At 43.4% G+C, this 21,752-nt stretch overlaps 1 protein-coding gene across 1 annotated transcript in view; it reads left to right on the top strand.

Moving 5' to 3' along the window:
• The first annotated feature begins 2,546 nt into the window (after nucleotides 1-2,546).
• ACOT11 (acyl-CoA thioesterase 11) overlaps nucleotides 2,547-21,752 on the top strand; it is a 58,212-nt gene continuing 39,006 nt past the window's right edge. The window contains exon 1 of the mRNA XM_028733375.2: nucleotides 2,547-2,767. The gene's annotated coding sequence lies outside the window, so the exon portion shown is untranslated. The remainder of the gene's footprint in view (nucleotides 2,768-21,752) is intronic.

The raw sequence follows: 21,752 nt of genomic DNA, 5'->3' as shown, positions 1-21,752 counted from the left end.
GCAAGTAGATAAATAGGGACCGCTTACTGGCGGGAAGGTAAACGGCGTTTCCGTGTGCTGCGCTGGCTCGCCAGATGCAGCTTTGTCACGCTGGCCACGTGACCCGGAAGTGTCTCCGGACAGCGCTGGCCCCCGGCCTCTTGAGTGAGATGGGCGCACAACCCCAGAGTCTGTCAAGACTGGCCCGTATGGGCAGGGGTACCTTTACCTTTAACATATAGGGTTGTGCTGTAAAGGCTGTGCTGCAAATGCTTCCTAACCACATGGGAAGTTCAACCACTGCAACAGATTAGGCATGGATGTAGTAGATGCACTATCCCAGAGGAATCTTGAAACTGAGGAGGGATATTTTTGCATCTAGTCATACTTTACTTCAAGCCAGATGTGGATGTTGGATGCTGTAATTCCTGGATGATATTCTAGAGCAATTCAGAACAAACCTTTTTGCTCTTGGAAATCTAAGTACTTGTGAGGAATTTTATTAATGCATATTTCAAACACTGAAAAGGTTAAAAGGAATTGAACAAGGCAATAACACCCCCTTGTCATGATCCACAAGAGGGTAAGGTCTTGGCTTCCAAACCTTTCTGCTAGTTTTTACTATAAATGCCTTTATATTTCTTTAGAGTTGCTTTTTCCTGTACACTTGGATATTTACTCTTGAGCCCTCGGGTCTCTCAGCTGGGTGTTGCCTGACTGCACATATTTGGCTTGAGTTTGAAGGGAGGGTAAGAAAAGAGGGTAACATGCACAGCGAGGAATACGGGTCTGAGGGACAACAATATCCAGATGATCTGAACCATCTGCAAAGAGCTACATTTGTTCCCTATTATTCAATCAAACTTAAGTATATACATTTGATTTGTTTAAGGATGAGACTAAAAATGAGAAGCATGACGGACTAAGGGGGTGCATAGCACAGGCACACAGCCGACATTTAAATACATTTAATACATTAGACCCATTTAAAATTATTGTGTGGCATGGAGAAAGTGGACGGAGAGCAGGTTTTCTCCATCTTTCATAACAATAGAACGCATGGACATCTCATGTTGGACGGTTCAGGACAGATAAAATTACTTATTCACCCAGCGGATAGTTTTAAACTACGGCACTCACTCTCACAGGAAGAAGGGATGGCCACTATTAGACAACTTCGTGGAGGATAAAGCTATCAATGGCTACTAGGCTCTGCCTCCACAGAAACTACAGGAGCAGGGAGAAAGCTCTTGTGTTTGCGTCCTGCTTCCCACAGGGATCTGGGTGGTCACTGTGAGGGCCGGGTGCTAAACTAGATGGACCACTGACCTGATCCTGCAGGCTCTTCTTAATGTTATTGTGTGTGTGTGTGTGTGTGTGTGTGTGTAAAATGGCAGTCATGAATTCACAGTTGGTAGTTCTGCGAGTGCAACAGCTGCAGCCTCCACTTACCTCTTGGTTTGCTCAGTTATTGGCTACACTTAGAACATGTCTCAGTTCTTTGGAGATTGGCTTTCATCCTTCACACTGTGGCTGTGGCAGGTTTTTACAACTTTGGTCTCATAGGTGATGCTGGCAGTGGCGTAGCGTGGGTTGTCAGCACCCGGGGCAAGGCAAGTAATTTGCGCCCCCTAACCCGTGGATTTCAGCACTCGAGTGCGAGCGCGCCCCCCCCAGATGTTGCGCCTGGTGTGGCCGGCCCCCCCTGCACCCCCCACGCTACGCCACTGGATGCTGGTGGGGGAGGAAAGGATATATCTTGGAATAACTATTCCTTACTGCCATGATCAACAAATTCCTCTTCATATTTATATGGCTTATTGGCCATATTGTCCAACTACGTACTCCCCCCCTATATTTATGACTTAGGAAGATTTTGTAAGGCTGAAATACTGAGATTTGTAATAGAATATAAACTTTAAATTGACTTAAAATTTATCACGACGACAATTTGGCTTCCAAACAGTCACTGGCAAATTCAGGCTGTGTGTTAAAGCTCATTTGGAGCTGTTGCAAAACAAACACCAAAGAAACGGACTTTCTGTGATAAGGAAAATGACAGGGACATGCACTGGAAAGTATTGATGCAACCTTACGATCCACACCGTGCATTTAAGGCACATCCGACTCACCTTTAAAGCCCGTGAGTTGCCCCAATGGATTGTGGGAACTGTAGTTTGTTCAGGGTACTGGGAATTGTAGGTCTGCGAGGGGGACGCCACAGATCCCGGGATTATTTGGGGGAAAGTCGTGTGCTTTAAATGTGTGGTGAATGCACTTTGAATATGATGGGTGTTTGTTAAAGGGGCCTTCTGGAAGCAATCTCAGAATCAAGGCTCTTCTGCTTCTTTGTTTATTGCCTACAGATTGGTAAGGAGTAGTATGTAGCCAATGTTCGAGGTTCTTGAAAATTATGGAGAAATTTCTGTTACTTTAAAGGGAATGGGAGAGGGGATTGATGAAAGAGTTAGGAAAGTTGGCTAACGATGAACAGTTCTACAAAGTTCCACCTTAAGAAAACTTCAAAAGACTTTTTTTTTTTTACGGAAGTTGAGGGTTTACCACTCCCCAGTGATCCGAAGGAAAGCCCTGCCAGTGGCTCTGCCTGGAAAGCCCTAAGGACTCGCACAGAGAGAATAAAAAGCATGGGGCAGAAAAGTCCTGCGTGCAGGTGGCCTGGGGTTCCTCCTTCACTTCGAGTCGCAGCCTGAACTGAGATCGCTCAGTGCAAGTGCCTGTCTGCTTCACAGGAACAACCTTTGGCAGTTTTCAGCTTCCTCTGGCGAAGGTGAGAGGGGCAGAGGAGATTGGGAGAGACCTAGCCACGGCTAAGAGTTTTCCTGGGGTGTGAGAAACGTTATTCTTTTTGGGTAAAAATAATAATAAAGGGTGGAGGAAATGACCTGATCTTGTGGAAGGCTGCTAAAGCGGGGGGGTGTTTAGTGCTAAATACCTCTGCACTGATGAAGCTGCCTTAGGCAGAACTTGAAGCAGAACTTTATTGGTGCGCAGTTGTGATAAAAGCAGCAACACTTCTGTGGCTAAGAGGGAAATGCACACTTTATTTTTGAAGGTTCCTGGTGGAGCAGTGGACCATCTTATTTCTCTTCCATGACATGGCATTTATCAAATAAAGGAAGAGGACATCTACAGACTTAGCTTTTTCAGCAGTAGTTTCCAAACTCCCTGACAGTCCCACAACTGGCCTTTTTCAGGATTCCTACCTCCACTTTGCATGTTACCCTCTCATGCTAAATTTTCTCATATGGATGACAGGATGGGTCTTCAGGTAGCTGGGGTTAGATTTCAGAATCTCTGTTAAGTCTATAATCTCCAAGGTGAATGAGGCTTGCAACTTTTACCAGCTTGTTTGTTTGGTGTAGAGAATTACTGCTAAGTTGGTTCTGGAGCCAAAAAAAGAGAGTCTAAACTGTGCCTTTCACTTTCCCCACCAAAAGCTGGTCCAAAGTTTCCGCGCTCCACACTTTCTAAACATGGCTGAGTCACAATGGAAACTGCTGATAGACCTGACGTTTCTGTAGAAGACTGTGTTTTTCATGCAATGACTTGCTACTCATTGAGCAGAAATAGAGCTAAGCTGGGAACAGAACTTTCCCAGCATTTGAAGAGCAATATTTGAACACTAGTTGCTTGCGGTTTCCATCTGTGGAAGATGCAAGAATATCATGGAATTCTGTCCCAGAAAGATGCATGGATTCCCTGCAGTAAATGTGCTCTAAACTGTCCATTTGGAAAGGTCCTTGTGGGTCAGGGATGGCATGACCAAATGCTCTCCATAGATTATTCCCCATGACTAGGTGGAGATTTATTTGGCGCTTGGGATGCACTAACTCAGTGCCAATAATTTCTGGGAGTGACACTCAGTTATTTTCCCTTTTGCCTTGTCTGCTGTGTTGGCAGACATGAATGGAAGACTGTGTGTCCAGTGTGGACATACGTAAAGCAACACAATCATACACTGACACTTATCCAGAAGGAAGTGTCTTATATGTACCTAGTTAGGTGTTAGTGCCCTTGCCTTTCTAGATGTGTGGTTACTCTCTGGCTGGCATAGCTCTTGGGACCTGGCTGCCACCGCTGCCTCCTCTTCCCTGCTGCTGCTCCTTCTTGCAGCTCTTGTCCCTCTAGTGATGAATAAGGAGATGGAGCAGCATCTAGCACAGAGGGCAACTTAAGGGACAGCTGGGAGGAAGAGGAAGGTTTGCTGAGAACAAAATCTGAACCTGGCACTGTCCTATCTCACCAACATTATTATTTGATATTTAATCTTCACAGGCTTTTCTATGCTGCCAGGCTTACAGAGATTCGTTTTAAACTGTTGACTGGTGATTTGTGATTCTGGTTTATTTTGTTTGTTATTTTATTGTATAGATTGTTTTTGTACACAGTTTTGATATTTTAATGAAATTGTGTTATTTAAGTATTTTATAAATAAATAAATGATTAGGCAAGCCACAATTTGACTTAGCATGTTGTCTGAACACAGGTTCATAGTTTAGCTCCCTCTACACTAACCACAAGCTGTAGCCAAGGTATGTCCTGTGGTTTATGGTTCCTTTATGCAAGGACTCTCCTGTCCCTTAGCCACACATCCATATACACTCCTCCTGTTTCACTAGTTATTTATAAAGTGCATGACAGGGACTTTGAACCTCCTTGAATGACTTTTGAATGACTTTTCTGTTTACTTTCTCAAGCATGTTACTGTATTGCTGTTGTAGTGAGATGGGAAACTGGCCCGAACGATCTCCCAACGTCTTCCTCATCCCAACCCTGTGACTCTGGTTGTTAAAAAAGAGATTGCCACAGAGGGCAAACCAATTAGGCAAGTTTAGTTGGCCAGTTTCTTTCTACTGGGAGGATGGACCTTGAGGGATCTGAATAGCTGACCTTTGCCAAGTATTCTTTCTTGAAGAAGGCAGCTGGAGGCGGTGTCAGACAGGTTCTTGTGTGTGCATGCACATGAGAACAGTAGACTAGTCATCTTTAGAAATAAATGGGCTGGAAAAAGTGTGTCTGTTTTAGAGTCTGTAAGTCAACAGCATTGTCGTGGAGACTGGCTGTTCTCCACACTGAAAATCTGAGAGAGAGAAGTAAATTTACAATATCTTTAGGAGTTATGCTGTTTCTTTCCCAATGCTCAATCTCTCTCTCTCTCTCTCTCTCTCTCTCTCTCTGTGTGTGTGTGTGTGTGTGTGTGAGAGAGAGAGAGAGAGAGAGAGAGAGAGAGAGAGAGAGAATAAATAAAAATAATACAGAATGGTATAAGCTTTTGGTGACCTCATTTCACCCCTGGAATGTAATACTCTCTGTGTACACACAGGAACCTCCCCCACAAAAAAAACCAGAATCCTGCAATTGTCGTTTACTCCTCATTGAGCTACAGTTCAAAGCACGCTTCACAAACTACAGTTTCCAGATTTCTTTTTTGGAGCGGCTGCTTTAAGTGTATATTGTGCATAAAGTAGGTACACATTTTCTGAGTCACTGAGGGGCATCCTTTGGGGAAATGGAAGAAAAAAAGTAGAGTGGAGTAAGAATATGTATGTAGCTGGTGGGTTTTGGAGGAATTTAGCAGGAAAGGTGAATTGTGGTGGCTGCAATTTTCAGCTAGGCCCAAAGAATATTTGCATAATCTTGCACAGGCCATTCATATGTGAATGTTTATGCAGAGAAGTATCATCTCTGTAGGATTTTGTAATATGTATTTTATTTCACAAATTTATTCCACACCTTTCCAAACTGTTCAAGGTGGCATAATGATGTGTTCATCTGTGAAGCAAACACAAGTTTGCGATTTCCCTTCACCTTAATAAGTTATACAGACATTTTTTGAAATTATGTGAACAGAAAATTACATAAACTCACTCTGTGCCATGGAGTTCCTAGTTCCTTGTCTCTGGCTGCCTCATTGTTGGAAAAGTCCTGCCTTTGTTGTGCTTTCAAAGTTGGGGGTACTTTGGGAGATAATATGTCATTGTCCCTCAACAAGCTGATGGAATTTTTCAAACTAGGTCAGGCTAATGCAGATTTGCTTGTTACTATGGATATTGCTTAATTATACACCAATAATCCCCCATGAGAATCTCACGATTGCTGCTCATCTTTCTGTTTTTAAATATTCCCAGAATGTGTAAAAGAAGCTCTGATGGTTGAAAATTGGGAATATATGAGCTGAAGCAACTGAGAATCTAGGTTAAGATAAAAGGTGGGGAAGCAGCTGTCTCCGAAGTGGAGAGGAATGGTTTTGCTTGTGCTATTTTAAACCTCCCCCAGGTCCCCATCGAGGCTACAGGTGGAGAACTGGTGGTACTGAAGATGTTGTTGGCCTACAACTCCCATCATTCCTGATCATAGAAGCTGGAGCCCAACAATATATGGAGGACCATAGGTTCCTGTCCCAGGTCCTGGTCTGGGCCAGTCTTCCCCAGCCTGGTGTCCTCAAGCTGTTTTGGGCTACTAATCGAAAGGGCTGGTTATAGTCCAACAACATATGAAGGGTTGGAGAAGGCTGATCCTAGGGCAATACCCTACTGCAGTGAAGGGCCATCCACCCAGAGACCCCCTAAGCAATTCAGATATGTGTGGCTCCACATATGTACACCACGAAGGTGCTTACAAAGCAAGTAAGGTTTGCACAAAGAAGGCAAGTTACATGCTGCCTGGTGAGGTAGAAAAAAATGGCAATACAGTTTAGGGTTAGGATACCTAAGGAACTACTGGCTCCCAAATGAATCTGCAGGTGGAGATCTATCTTAGAGGCCCTTTCTTGGATCCCCTTGACTTTTGTGATGGTGAGGGGACCTGCTCTTTCCAGGAGTGTGTGTTTGCCTGGACCTTTTAGATTCTATTTTAGTGAGTGTCTTACCTTGCTTTCTAAATATTGCAGCTCTGTCTTATTGTTTTGAGTGTTTGTTGTTGTTTGTTAATTTGTGAGATGCTGCAAGAACTCTTCAGGGCTTATGAACAGTGTGGAAATATATAACAGTGATCATCCTGGATTCTTTTCTGACCCAAACAATGTTAGTTAGATGCTGAGTAGAACTCCTTCCATTGACTGGGTGAACTTGGTCCCATCTCTATGCTGTCCAACATATTGTACCTGCCTGTGGCAATTAATTGCCTCTAGAGAAAGTGGGGTATCTGTTGCATACAAGACCCACCCCATCTCACTGTCAGGTATAAAAATTTCCCATTCTGCCTAAGGATTCCCTCCACATGTAATTTCTAACTGGCATAAGTGCAATAATTTCATTTGGACTTGGCTCTTTGATTCTGTGTTAGCTGACATTCTCTATCGCTTCACCTTAGCTGACATCTTCTATCATTGTGAAAAGGTGTGAATTGCTATATCAGTGGAAAATTTAATTGCCTTGCCGGATGCCACAGTGGAAGTGTGGTGGAGTAGACTGGTTGAATGTTTTTTTCATCTCCTTATGTTTCATATGTCTTGAGACCTGGAGATTCAGTTGCTGCAAAGGAGAAGTTGGGAGCTGGTGAAGCTGAAAGTTGATCATTCACTCTGCGTTCTGCTTCTCCTGTTTGCTGGTAATTCTTTGCAGGTGCATACCTAGGAGTTGGTGTCAACACCCCCCCCCCCCCGTCAACTATCAGACTACCTATGGAACATATAACATAAAAGGGCAAAAGCTAAGTGTGTCTCAAAACCAGGCCTGAAAACAACTTGAATTGAATATAGTCAGTTTCATCCAAGGGTAAAAAGAGTTGTCCAGCCACCATTCCTCTGCAATTGACATTCAGCAATTCATGGCTGCTGAGCATACTCAGTCTCTATTGGATGGGGTGTTTTTCTTCCCATGCCCTCTGGCTTAGGTTGTATGTTGCTTGTATTTCTGTAAACATCAAGGTTTCCTTGAGATGCAAATACACTCCCCTTTTCTTGTGTCTGTAATCCCATTTTGACCTTATTTCTGTCTGCAGCCAGCACTTGATGTTATTAGGGGGAGCTTTAATGTTATTTAAAAAGTCTCTTCCAGCCATGTAACTTCTTTTTTAAAAAAGAGCTCCTTGCTACATGCATTCAGAGATGGCACAGTCTTATAAAGGATGGCACTCTGCGGCTTGCGTGAATATCTCTGTGACCTCGTTGCCAGTCAATATGACTGCTTGCTTCGTGTAGCATTGCTTGTCATACTGATTTGGCATGAATCTGGAAAATGACAGATAATTTCCTGAGAAATTTGGACCACTTAAATCGTAACTTCCCAGTAGTGTGTCCTTCAAATAACTTAAAACTATTCATTGTTGATTGGATACTTGTAAACAAAGAGAATGCATACTGTTTACAAGTGAAATGAACTTCATGCTTGACTTGTGACACTGACCTGAATGATCAGGCCAACTTTTCTTCTTTTATTATATAAAAAAAATCCTGCCCCCCCACAATATATATATCCTGCTCTTCTTAATTACCTCCATGACTGGTGCAATATTCAGCTTGAAGGCTTATATCCAAAATATAATGCAAACAGTTCTTCTTCTTTTTTGCAAGAACTAGGTCACCCAAGGGGTGACAATGTAAGAGCGCCATCACCTAGGTAATGTATCTTGTTGCCATGGTGACCCTAAAGGCTGCATCAGTCAACAGCTTTCAAAATTTTGACAGCTGACTGAGACTGAAGGTTTTAATGAGGACAGACACTTGGTTAGTTTCAATAGCCAAGTACTCTAAAAATATTCTTCCACCTTGTTAATGTTTCTAGAATGTAAATTAATAATTTAGGTCTCCCTCTGTGCAGTTCCTGACACTCCAAAGCAAGATTGTTGAAGGATAATAATGTTAGGCTGGTTCTCCCATTTGATATGGATTCCGCTGGTCATGAAACCCCTGAGGTCATAATGTGGTATTTGCTGGTCCTTTTGTCATATTCCTAGGATAACTATTGTGCTGGTACAGAAAGACCTCTGTATCTTCGTTGCTTTCTCAGATGGATAACGCAGATGTGAATATCTTGTAATACTTGTGGAGGGTAGTTAACACCATAATTTTCATAATGGTGGTCTTAATTGCAGATTATTTGTCTTTGTTTGCTATTGTGTCTTTATATTAATTGTTAGTACACTGTAGCATCTCCCAAGCAGTGTGTTTTCCTATTGTTGCTTTTAAATGTTTGGACCACATCTGTAAATCTGAGTGGCCTGCTGTCCTCTCCTAAGAACAAGTATATCCATTAAAAAGGGTTATTGACCAATTTACATTTTTCTACTGTCTAACTTTTAATTGAGTTTCATCGGCTAAAGCAATGTTATATTCCAATACTAGTAATTCTGTGCCCATCCACAATTCTGTTTGTCTGATGATTTCAAGTCAGGGTTCCAATAGGGGGTATTTTGTCCCTCCACTTTCCACAGGAAAACTACTGTTTACTGCTGAATTGGAACAAACATCAATTGGATTTTCTGTGGCTTGACATTTGTTCCGATTCAGCTGTAAAGAACGTGCTTTCCCAGAGAAGGCGGCAGGACAACAACAATAACAAAATCAACCCTCTTGTAGCCATGACTTGGAATCAAGGGACAAACAGGACTGTGGATGGACCCACAATTGAGGCGATTTAAGCCAGCAGTAGTTCTGTTTGCTAATTAATGCATGAAAAACACACATTGTTTAAACCCATGGTCTAAATCCATCAAAGGGAGATGTACAGAAATCTGTTAACAATGAAAATTGGCACTGAGTACTTACAATGAACAGATACTGCTGATTTTAACACATGTCATGAACATTGATTTTCTAAATGATTTTTTTCAGCTCTAATTTTCCTATCTCAAGGAACTTTTTGTTGTTGCAGATAGTTCCCAGTCATTTCTCAATAACCACCTATACTCCTACCCCTATTTCCCTTTTTATGTGTTAATTTTCAAGAAGGGTGTTCTCACAGTCAAGGAGCTGCGCGGCCACATTGCTGGCCCTGCCTCCAGGGTTTCATGGCTTTCTCTGTCTGCATCTTATGTGTAGCCAGGGCTTTTTTTTTCCTCTGGGGGAACGCAGGGGAATGCATATCCCTAAAGATTTTGTGAATCTTTGTACTTTTGTCCATTTACTGTATTTATTTCCCCCAGTTTGAACTATAAAATGGTGTTTTTCTTGTGTCAAAATGAGTGTACCTCTAAACACTTTAAAGAAAAAAAGCACTGTCTGCAGAGGCAAAGCCTGTGCCCATGGACCTCATCTGAAATCTTGGTCATGCTCGCCCTGGGGAAGGTGACATGTGCAGATGTGTATATGTGTCGGTTCCCCCTGCAGATGTCCATTTCTAATACACAGATAGGCTGGTTGGTCAATGAGGGCAACTGGGGCAACGTCTCACAGCCTCAGCCAGGCCTCACCCACTTGTTGTGTTGTTTACAACCAGTCCAAGGGATGACACAACCTGCCAGCTTCCTCCTCCTTAGTCCCAGTGTTGCTGTTATAGAACTCAGAAGTTAGGACAAAACAGAATTAGTTGGCTCTGGCCGCCATTGGCTTTGGCTCCCTGCTGCCTGCCAATCCAAATGGGCACCAGCCACTACTGGGAAACAAGGCCAGGGGTGGCCCCCAGTGCCCCTTGATCATGTGAAAAGCCCTTCATGTGAGTTAACATGTGAACGTGGCACACACCTATTATCCTCTTCTGCGCTTCTGAAAGTGGCAAATTCTTCACAACTCCTGCTTTTCAGAATATAAGTATAAGAGAGAAACCAGGCAAATGTTACACAGTTCTAATCATAATAGAATGACCCGTCTTGGATAATGTCTTAATAGGGAATTGTACATTGTGTGACTCCTAGCCATATAATGGTTTTCCTCCAGCTAGTGTGCTTGCTATGTCGGCAAGTGCTTTTCGGTAAAACTTCACAGCCAGGAAAGTTGCTCCCATCATGTCCCAGAACTAAAAACTGGGATGCAACAAGTCTTTGTGGGAAGCGAAACTTGTGTGTGTGTGTGTGAGAGAGAGAGAGAGAGAGAGAGAGAGAGAGTGTGTAACTCAACAAGCAGCATGGAGAAGCAGCACACAGAGAAGATGGTTTAATGAGGCATGTTTAGTACGAAAGCTTTGGAAAGCACAGTGGTCAGAGTTTGAATTTGTGTGTGCGCGACATGCCCACAAATGCTGAGTGCTTGGATTACTCCGTCAGTAAGCTGTAAACACAAAAAGCAGCCTGTTCAACAAGTCACTGAAATAGAAATGCTGGCCTTTGTGGAATCACATATGTATGTTCCTTGAAGCACAACTGCTGTTTGCTTTGCAGCCACTGCCAAAAGCTGCCAGCCTGCAGCCAGGAAAGCGGTGGTGGTGGGGTGGGGTGGGGGGTGGGGAGTAAAAGCCTTCAACAGCTGTGTATGACTAGGGCTCCTGTTTCCCATTCTGTCTGCCATTTCTTAATGCTTGTTGTTTAAACCTTCTCTTTGAGCCCTCCTGAGGTTGACAGCCATGAGGCTGATCCTGTGATTAGATTAAAGTTAGCAGTAGCTCTTGGTACCTTTCTTGCACGATAGCGGTGTATTTAATTTACTGCATTTATGCAGTCCATAGGTCCATATTCAAGGCTACAGTTCTGTTGTGTTCATATTCAGTGCTTTTTAAGAGGGGAAAAATGTGTCAGTACTCACCATGAAGTTGTTATAGTAAGTGCTACACTTTTAACATTTGGGAGTGGGGAGGAATGGTGCTGGAACTCCAGACCCTTGAGTACCTCCAGAAAAAACACTGCCGTACTGCATTTTTCCAGCTTTGAAAGTGCTATATTTTGCAGTGTGTGTGTGCAATTTTTCACACAAGTTACACATTAATTGCCATTATGATCAACCTTTTGTCAGGAGGACCACCAGCTGGTAATTTGTGTAAAGCAGTCGGTGATGAGTGATCCAAATCAGTTAGCGGTTATGCCTGTTGTTGCAGCCACAATGTAGAATGAGCCTTCTGGCGAACACCAGCAACGCTGTCCCCATCTCCTACAGCAGCAGGGCCTGCTATTTTGCCAAGCATTTCTAGTTTGATGTTCATTAGCTTTCTAGTCAATTGGTTCTAAAAATAGTCCAGAGCTTGTACCTGTCTTTGCATGAGGAGGCTTAATCTTGCGCCAGCCTGGTCTTCTCTTTCGAGAAGAGTGAGGAGGTCAGACTTGTAGGGACAAGTAAAAACGCCCTTGGCTCTCCTGAGGACCACTGGGATTACAAGCTTGAATTCTTGCCTTGCCTGTTGTACAGGCATTGCCTCGGTGCACTGAATAGCAGGCAAAAGATGCTCACTTTTGGCCAGTTGCTACAATGACTGATGAGGAGCTTAGATCCGTTGGCTAAAAACCCCAGTTCAAAAAGCCCCAGTAACTTGAACTTGAGAAGGGACTTGTAGAAGTATGGTGCTAAAGCTAAAGCACAAGTGGTGCGTGCATCATGTAAGCTGAAGCCACCTGCCATCTCTGACCTCCTTGTGCTCAGAGCGATGCCAGCTGCTTCCACAGCTTGGTTGCTGTGGTTCAAAATGTATGGTAGTGACTGCTTTGGTAAATGGCTTTCACGGCCTCCCCCCCTCCCCCAGTTTAATATGGTTTCTGTGGGCCAATGACTGTTTGCCCCTCTGCTCTCCAAATTGGTAATTTGCACATGCCATTTTAATTTTAATGCACGGAGGGTTAAATTTTCCTGTAGCACAGCTCTGAGACTGAATTTACAAATTATTGAATGGCAAAAAGGCACCTGTAAGAAAGGCTCTTCAGGTGGCACTTTTCTGTGCCCACCAGATTTCTGATCATAGGCTGTTGTTATGTAATGTGTATATTGCTAAATGCCAAAATAGGCTTTTTAGCGGATGGAGAAATAGAGCATTTTTACCTTAAGGAAAAGTTGTAATTCTATCAAGATACTATTACATGCTGCCCGCTATTGCTCTCTCTTAACAAACAGTAATTAAAAACAATCTCTCATGCTAGCTACCACACCCTTCTCCTTCTTAGTGCAAGGAATGCTCTGAGGCATGACTTTCAAGGAAACAGCGCGTGCTTGAACTACCCTTCAGGGCTACCCTAGTAGACCAATACAGTGAATGCTGGTGAGCCGTCATAATAACAGACGGAGTAGGAGTCTTCCGCACTGGGCTGACTTTCCAGCAGCTTGATCAGTCACATGGTTTTTCTGTTTAGATGCACATAGGAGGGACCTCTTTGCCATAACTATAATTTTGAAGTCAAATTGGCTGAACGCTGCAAAGACCTTATTGGCCAGATAACAGTAGGTGGAACAAGATGTTTGCAGAGCTTCTCCAAATATACTTAGAAGTGTAAGATGTGTATGGGACAGGAAGGAGCATGATGCTTTGAACTCTTAGGGGCACAGGAGCAGCAGCAGCAACAACAGCAGCCTTTGCTTGACATTCTCCTTGGGCAGGCTGTGACTCAGCACCTCTTGTGGACTAGTATCCACGGCATGGGGCTACCTTTGAAGATGGGAAACTGCAGCTAGAGAGCCAGTGTGGTGTAGTGGTTAAGAGCGGTAGTCTCGTAATCTGGGGAACCGGGTTCGTGTCTCCGCTCCTCCACATGCAGCTGCTGGGTGACCTTGGGCCAGTCACACTTCTTTGAAGTCTCTCAGCCCCACTTACCTCACAGAGTGTTTGTTGTGGGGGAGGAAGGGAAAGGAGAATGTTAGCCGCTTTGAGACTCCTTAAAGGGAGTGAAAGGCGGGATATAAAATCCAAACTCTTCTTCTTCTTCAGCTAGTGCAGAATTTAGGGGCTGGAAGGTTGTTGGCTGGAAGTAGGTTTGATTGTATCCATCTCTTCCATGCTGCCCACTGTTGCTTTATAATTTCTGGCCTACAAATCAGCTGATGTGTGATGGCCCCATTAGAAACAATTGGGGGTGGGGGATGGTCATGCATAACATAATGTCCATATACAGTATGACCCATTTGACATGCAAATATGCCCGTTTTTGACACATGCGTATTATGACCCTCCCCTTTCCACAAGCTTGTTTACATGAATTGGGCCTCTGGAGTTTTACATCTTGGCTAGCATGACTTCATGTATGAGAATTTCTAATCCAGATAGGTCTGTTTTGCCAGCGTTGCTTTCCATATCCTTTTCTGTGCCTCCTTCCACTTTCCCCTCCCTCAGATGCAAACATCTGCATACTGCCTCTGCTAGGCCAGGGAAGAGTAAAAACTAGCCGTAAGCAAAGCAAGCCCACCCCCCTTCACAACAATACTGGGGGGGGGGGGGGAGCTGTGCATAAATATCCAATCTCTGCAGTGGCACAGACGTGCTGTGACTTCTTATGAATGTTGCACCGTGAATATTAAGTTGCATTCCTGCACATTCAGAGGCTGTTGCCCTGATCCTGCACACTCTGAAGGGAAGGGGAAAGGCCCGTTAGGATGTCTAATTCCTGTTAGGAATACAAAGTTTTCTATTGCGGTGTGTTCTCTAGGATTTTGTCCACTGGCTTTTAATGTCTTCTCTGCAGAGACATGCTGTGACTTAAAAAAGGAAAGAACCGGACTTACTGACTGACTCCTGCTTGGCTAGGCCAGATTTCAATGCCTTGGCTTTCAAAGGCTTCTGTCCTTTCTAATCACACCCCATGTTAACACCAGATCCCATTCTTTAAGCAGGATTTGTTAACTTCAGGGGAAGGCACCTGATTAATGGCAGAGATCCTGTCGAACACAACCTCTCTTAAAAAGAAAAAGGGAAAAGAAATTTCTTGCAGGAGACTGGAGCAATTAGAACCTGTCCTTAATTCCTTTTTATGTAGCTAAATACATTCAAGAGGGGGCAATTTAATATGACAACAAAGGTGATGTCAAGTTTCTGTCTTCATTACATTAAATGTTCTTCATTTTAAAGCCTAATTTCCAGAACTGAGACATTTTGCTGTAGCTCCAGAGTCCTTGTTCTCTGAAGGGGAAAAAAAATCAACCTCCACCACCAGCTTGGCCTTAATTATACAGCTTGTCTAGTTAACAGCTTGTCACTTTTTCTTTCTCTTATTGTTCATATTGAATAGTCATTTATTAGTGTCATTAGCTTTCCTTTCCTGAAGGGCAAGCAAACAAAAGCCTATCTTCTGAGAACTGATCAAAACCTCTGTTAGAATTAATTCTCAGGCAGGGAAAATTAGCATTTTGCACCTCTTCCATTTTTATTCCTAGGTGTGCATTTCTTTTTACATTTTTGAGCTGGCATCGTAGAGCTGTCTAAAACCTATCAAATGGCCTAGCTTGCTTGTCGACTCCCACCCAGGTCTACATTTTTAGAACTGATTGGTGACAGGGCTTCCAAGCACATTATTGAATGGGAATTTCACATTCTGCTGCTTGCTATACTATTACTACCACTGCCTCAGTATTTTGGCCCTAAAACAGGACCACGAGAGGCTCTGAAAAAGCACAAGCTATTATGTGGTTGGGATAGTCTTTCCCTATCATCTAGGCCTTAGAGTTGGCACCAGACTCTCAGGTGAAAATCTCTGGAAGATCTTTGTTGAATGATGGCTCGAGTAAAAGCACTTAGCCAGTATAAAATTCCTGCAAATATAATAATAATAATAATAATAATAATAATAATAATAATAATAATAATCCACTGTGATGTAGGAGAAGAACCAGCAGGAAACTGACAAAAGATTTACCAAAAGTGTTGGTGTTGACCTTTAAAGCCCTAAACGGCCTCGGCCCAGTATGCCTGAAGGAGCATCTCCACCCCCATCGTTCTGCCCGGACACTGAGGTCCAGCGCCGAGGGCCTTCTGGCAGTTCCCTCACTGCGAGAAGCTAAGGTACAGGGAACCAGGCAGAGGGCCTTCTCAGTAGTGGCGCCCGCCCTGTGGAACACCCTCCCTTCAGATGTGAAGGATATAAGCAGCTATCCTATCTTTAAAAGACATCTGAAGGCAGCCCTGTTTAGGGAAGTTTTTAATGTGTGACTTTTTAATGTATTTTTAATCTTTGTTGGAAGCCGCCCAGTGTGGCTTGGGAAACCCAGCCATATGGGTGGGGTACAAATAATAAATTTCTATTACTATTTACAGGGGAGGAGGAGGAGACAAGAGGACTGTGGCTGTTGGAAGATGACTTCTCAAACGCACAAGAGTCAGGTGGTTTGGGAAGTCATGGAGGTAGTGACACTGAAGAGGGTTCAGAAACACAAGATCTAGTGCCCTGTGGTCTTTGGAAGGGTCACTGTTGTCTGTTGTCCAGTAAGGACTCCCACACACTTCTGCTTTCCCTGTTCATTACAGATGAATCGGAGCAAATGTCCCTCAGGTTTCCTCTGGATTGACGTTTGCTCTGATTTAGCGCTAAAGAGCGGGGTTTTCAGGGAAAAGTGGTGGGGCAAAAACAGAACTGCTTGAACCCATGCCTAGTAGGCACAGGACAAATGGAAAACCGATTGGATTCATGCTTTCTAGGCATGGGGCAAGTAGAAGTGTGGCGGAGCCCAAAATCTAACAGCATTTAGGACTAACAACATTGATGGTGTAACTGAGCCCTGACATGAAGCAACAACAGCCAGTGCTGTTGCTAAAGGTGCTTTTATTTGCCTCCCTTGTTCAAGGGTGCTTCCAGAAGCTGGCTTAATATTGTAAATGGACCACTGAGGTATCACAAACAGGTCCATAGGCTTCATAATAACAGCAATGTCAAAACAGCAACATACGGTAAATGTTACTTCATTAAAAAGCACTTCAGTACATAAAATGTAGCAACATTACTCTTCCTGGCAATAGCAAAAATAGCAAAGGAGTTTGAACAGTTCTGCCTTGGTCCTAGATGTTCCAGCCACTGCTGTTGTGTCTGCTGCACATTAGCCAAGGATCAAGTCAGTGTGATCAAATATATTGATCTTCCCCCACAAACCACTGCCCTGTTGACGTTACCAGTCAGGCAGCAATTCCTCCTGTGGTGTTACTCAGCTTCCCCTCCTGCTGCAGTTTCTTACTCCTCCCATGATGTTACGACATATAAGTCGTCATGACCAATATCAGGTCATTGAGAAGAGCCTTAACTGTGTTTTGCAACATATCGTTGATTAAGAATCTCATTTAGTGTAGGCTTCCTTCAGAAAGAAATATGGCAGCTGCATCAAGACCTGTGCACATGTTATGGCTGCCATGTGGGAGCTGCTTTAAATACCTAAAAAGGTGGGTCTCTCCACATATCAAGCTGAAGGCATATAAAGCTCTCTTCCCTGCACTGCAATGGAGCCCTTGCTGACAGTGCCACCACTTTTTGTTGTTTGAGGAGCAGTGTTGTTGGGAGGTGGCCTTATTGGTAGTGGCCCCACATTGCAGAATGGCCTCCCTTCTGAGGAGCCTCTTGTCAACTGTATGACGATTGGTCAAAACACAGCTCTTTACCCAGGTCTTTGGTTGAATAGGTGTCTTCCCTCTGACTATATTGCTGTTCCTTGCTGCTGTTTCATTAATTTTGCTATTGGTTAGTTTTGTACTTTTGCTGCTATGATTTTAGTTTGAATTGTGCTTGCTTCAATTGTGACAGTTTTGGTGGGCTTTAAATACAAAACAAACAAATAATGAGTATTTAAAGTTGTGAAAACATGGGCTTTTATGCTTATTGTGAAGTCATCATGTGACAACTTGTTTGTTTATTGACAGCTTTTATATGCTACCCAAACAATGGGTAGCTTACAAGCAATGAAAGCATTAAAATCCATGAACTGCAGAACTATAGAAACATTAAATAAATTCCAGCGTAAAAAACATTCAGCAGCAGAACAATGTCACTAAAACTCATCTAAATTTCAGTAGATTTAGAAACTTACAAAGCCTGGAAATATAAGAAGTATTCTCTTGGTGCTGTGTAAAGTCCATAGCGAAGACACCTAATTCCAAAATTAGGCTGCCACCACTGAGAAGGCCCTTTCCACAGGTTGTGCCTCACCTGGTGTGGGCACCAGGAGAAGTGCCTCCTTTTCTGCAGGCATGACTCCCAGTCCAATCCAATCGCTCTAACATTAGCAAAGGCAGGCAGCGCTGAGGCAAAGGAACTACCCAACTATTTCACATTGATCAGAACTCAAGTATGCCTTTGCTTGGCACCTGCAGTCCTTCTTAGAATGGTTGCTTGAATGGTCCTGAAAAAAGTCATTATTCGAGGGTCAAATCACATCGGCAGTTGCCAGGGATGTGAGTTTCACATGCAATTGGAAAATCTAGACTCTATTGCTTGCACGCTATGTACTTGCAATGTATAGAATTCTTTATGACAGTCCACTGAGCCCCTCCCTGTACTTAGTTCAGTTCCCGGGAGCTTCCTACTTGGGGTTTAGCTGCTGGAAGATCAGGAATAGCAGGTATCAGGCATGCAGCTATGCATGTTTGCTCTGAAGCAGCTTCCACTATATCCAATGTACATGTGATTTCATTATTCTTTTTTAGATACGACTGGGACAAACCTTGTTATGTTGAGTTCGTATTTTGCACAATTTGTTTTTTTTTTAAAGATATTTATTAAATTTTCACAAGTAAAAACAAACTTCACCATACAGAATACAGAAAGAAGAAAAATAAAGAAAAACACCATTCAAAATCAAAAAGAAATACTCAGTAAAAAAAGAAAAAAACCCATCAGTAACAGTAGGAAAAAATTACCTAAACCGACATTAAAAAGAAAAAACCAATTTTTCAAATGTTGTTCTCATAGCCCTCTTTCCGGACTCCCTCACAGGCCTTACCTGTGATGCATTTTGTTAGACAGACTAGGCTCAGACCAGTAACTGGGCCAAAGTCGCACTGCCAACTCCATGGTTCATCAAGAATGTGGACTCAGTTCTCCACAGTCCAAGTACACCATGCTAACCACTACAGTGCTCTTTGCCAGCTTACCATTCTATGGCCCCATCTGCACTATACATCTAAAGCAGTATCATCCCACTTGAAACAGTCATGGCTTCCCCTCAAGAATCCTGGGAACTGTAGTTTGTTAAGAGTGCTGAGAGTTGTTAGGAGAGCCCTATTCTCAAAGAACTACAGTTTCCAGAGTGGTTTAACAATCCCTCTTCCCAAGGAATTCTGGAAACTGTAGCTCTATGAGGGGAATAGGGGTCTCCTAACAGCTTTCAGCACCCTTAACAGACTACAGCTCCCAGGAATCTTGAGGTGGGTGGGGGGAAGGGACATTATTTGGGGGTGTGGTTATAGGGGTTGTCACCAGTGGTTTAGAAAATTGGACTGCCCCATACCATCCTTGATTTTCTGAGCCATTCCCTGTTGTGCTGGAGCTGTGGCAGTTGAAGACAGACATCTTGCTATACAGGACTTGGATTTGCCCTAAAACAGACCTTTTGATTCAATATTGTTGATGGCTGCTTCAAGTTACGTCTATAAGGGGAAGCACAAGTTGGTGCAATCATCTTTTCGGTTCCCTCTCGCTCCTTCTGAAGCTTTCTTTCCTGATTTGTGCCAGGACTGCCAGCTTCTAGGGATGCAAACAGCTCTACGTCTAACTGCTAGACTCAACAAGAATCCAGGTTACAAAGATCAGAAATAAACTTGAGTTTTTCTCTTTCCCTCTCGTCCTGCTGCATTTATGTCTCTGGCACTGGCCAGCCTGTTTCCAAAACAGCAGCCTGAGGAAGGAAGGTTGGTGGAATGTCAGATGGTGAACAATTTGGGCTAACGTATGGGCTTGAGGTTTCTGTTTTTGTCCAAATCTTCTCTCCTATTTTTAAACGCTTCCCATGCTTCATTTCAGAAATACAATGCCCTTGATTATCTCCATTTGCTGTCGCAGTGACACCCAGCAATCCCTTTTCAATTGGAGTACCACCCTAGAGGCTCGCTCTGATTCACTCTCATGTGGGCGCCTGGGCTGTCACTAAATTGCTCTCCTTCGGCAGCTCCTGGACGTTCCACTCCTGGCATTGCAGCTGAAGTCATGTGAGGCATGTGGAGATTTCTAGGCAGTGCACAAGACAAACTTGTTTGTCAAAGAAAGCAGGCGGCTACTGACCTGTCCTCTGTGCCCTGTCTCTGCTTGCTTGCAGTGCTCTCCAAAACACTCCCAGAAAGCTTGATCCATGTGTCACTGCTCAAATCTTTTATCTCTATTAGGTTGGAGTAGTTTGATTAATAAGTCTAAATTATTGTTGCCATATTGGAGAATGAAGTATGGGAAAGGAAAAATAGGTAAGGTAGGATTGTACTTTATTCCTTTTTTGGGAACTTAACAAACTGGTATAGGAGAATGTGTAAGTTTTTGTGTTGCACATTACTCTTCACTAGACTTGGCTGGCGGATAAAGGAACCACCATTACTCCTAATCAAATCAAACATGCACTGTACAGCATGTTTAATGCCATATCAAACGTTCTTTTGTTTCACCCACATAAATGCTATTAGATCATTATGGCTGCAAATACTCTTGCACAGAAAAATGGTTATGGACCTAAATTGCTTATTACTTGTAGGTGAGCACCAGACCACTTTAATCTCTGTCATAGTAATGTGTAATCAGACAACCGGAAGCCTCTGATCTGGTAACTGCTTCAAAGTAGGGCTGGCCTGTATGATTTTAGTTTTTGTTTTGCAGAGGGCAGAACTATTTCTCCCTAAAATCCATGAACTGAGCATGGACCATTTTCTCAGTCCTGTTCACTGCCAATGTTCCCTTATGTGTGGCCATTTCTGTGCTGCTTATGTTTTTTATTGCTGTATTGTTATGAGTTTGGGTGCCAGAGTTTGTGGGTGCAAAGGACCCACAATCCCTGGATTTAGTAGATGTTAGAATTTAATCAAGGCTTGGAGAACACGAACCCTGGGCAAGCAGCTGGACTCCTGGAATTTTGCACCACACAGAGGTTGGGGTGGTGTGTAACACTCATGTCAGGAGTTGGGTTTCGTGCTTCCAGGAGAAAAGACCTGTGAGCAAGGTGTGCCTGGAGCCGAATTGGAGGGAGGAGCAGCAGCATTCCTGGAGCAGTTCAGGTTGTTGCTCTCAGTAGCAAAAATCAGCAGCGGACAGAGCAGTAGCGGAACGAAGCAGCTTGACTTCTTGCTTTGGAAAGGAAGTTGTATGAAAACATTATTGTTGCATGTGAACTTCAAAAGTTTGCTTGCCTTTTGTTTTTCCAGTAGAATTTTGTTCTCATAACAACTTGCAACCTGCCTATTACATCTATGCACTTGAATGCAGCAAAATTCTTAAGAACCACATTGCCAAGTCGACAGTTTACATGACATCAAAAGTGTGTGTGTGTGTGTGTGTGTGTGTGTGTGTGTGTGTGTGTGAGAGAGAGAGAGAGAGAGAGAGAGAGAAGGATTTGGTTGGCTGATGTCTCTGTAAGTGGCTCCAAAGCTGCTAAATATAGGTATCCTGGCTTATCACTTGTGTGTAGGCATGGAATTGACTTGAAATTGGATAGTAGGTTTGACTTAAGTGGCTGCCAGTTACATACAGTTGTAACAGACGTTTGTTCAGCCCGGTAGAATTCTTGTGGCATGTCTGCATTGTTAATTATCAGCGAAAGGGTCTTGGCTTCCCTGAGTTAATCAATGGCTGGGAGAGAAACTGGAAGTGATTTTTTGCTGCAGGATGGTGAGATCTACTTGCCTTTGGAAACACCAGTCCTTCTAGAACCTTAGGTTGTATCAGCAGTTATCTAAATGGAACACTACTAGAAGTACTGAGAAAAGTAGGATCTGTCCAAGAGGAGGGGATGCGTTCTGTTGTTGTTGACCCAGAGAAACTGTTTTAATGGGAAGATTGCTCCCACTGCAGCCTGTATTTGC

Source organism: Podarcis muralis, chromosome 5 (genome assembly GCF_964188315.1).
Source record: "Podarcis muralis chromosome 5, rPodMur119.hap1.1, whole genome shotgun sequence".
Taxonomy (NCBI): domain Eukaryota; kingdom Metazoa; phylum Chordata; class Lepidosauria; order Squamata; family Lacertidae; genus Podarcis; species Podarcis muralis.
This window is presented reverse-complemented; position numbering and strand designations above follow the sequence as displayed.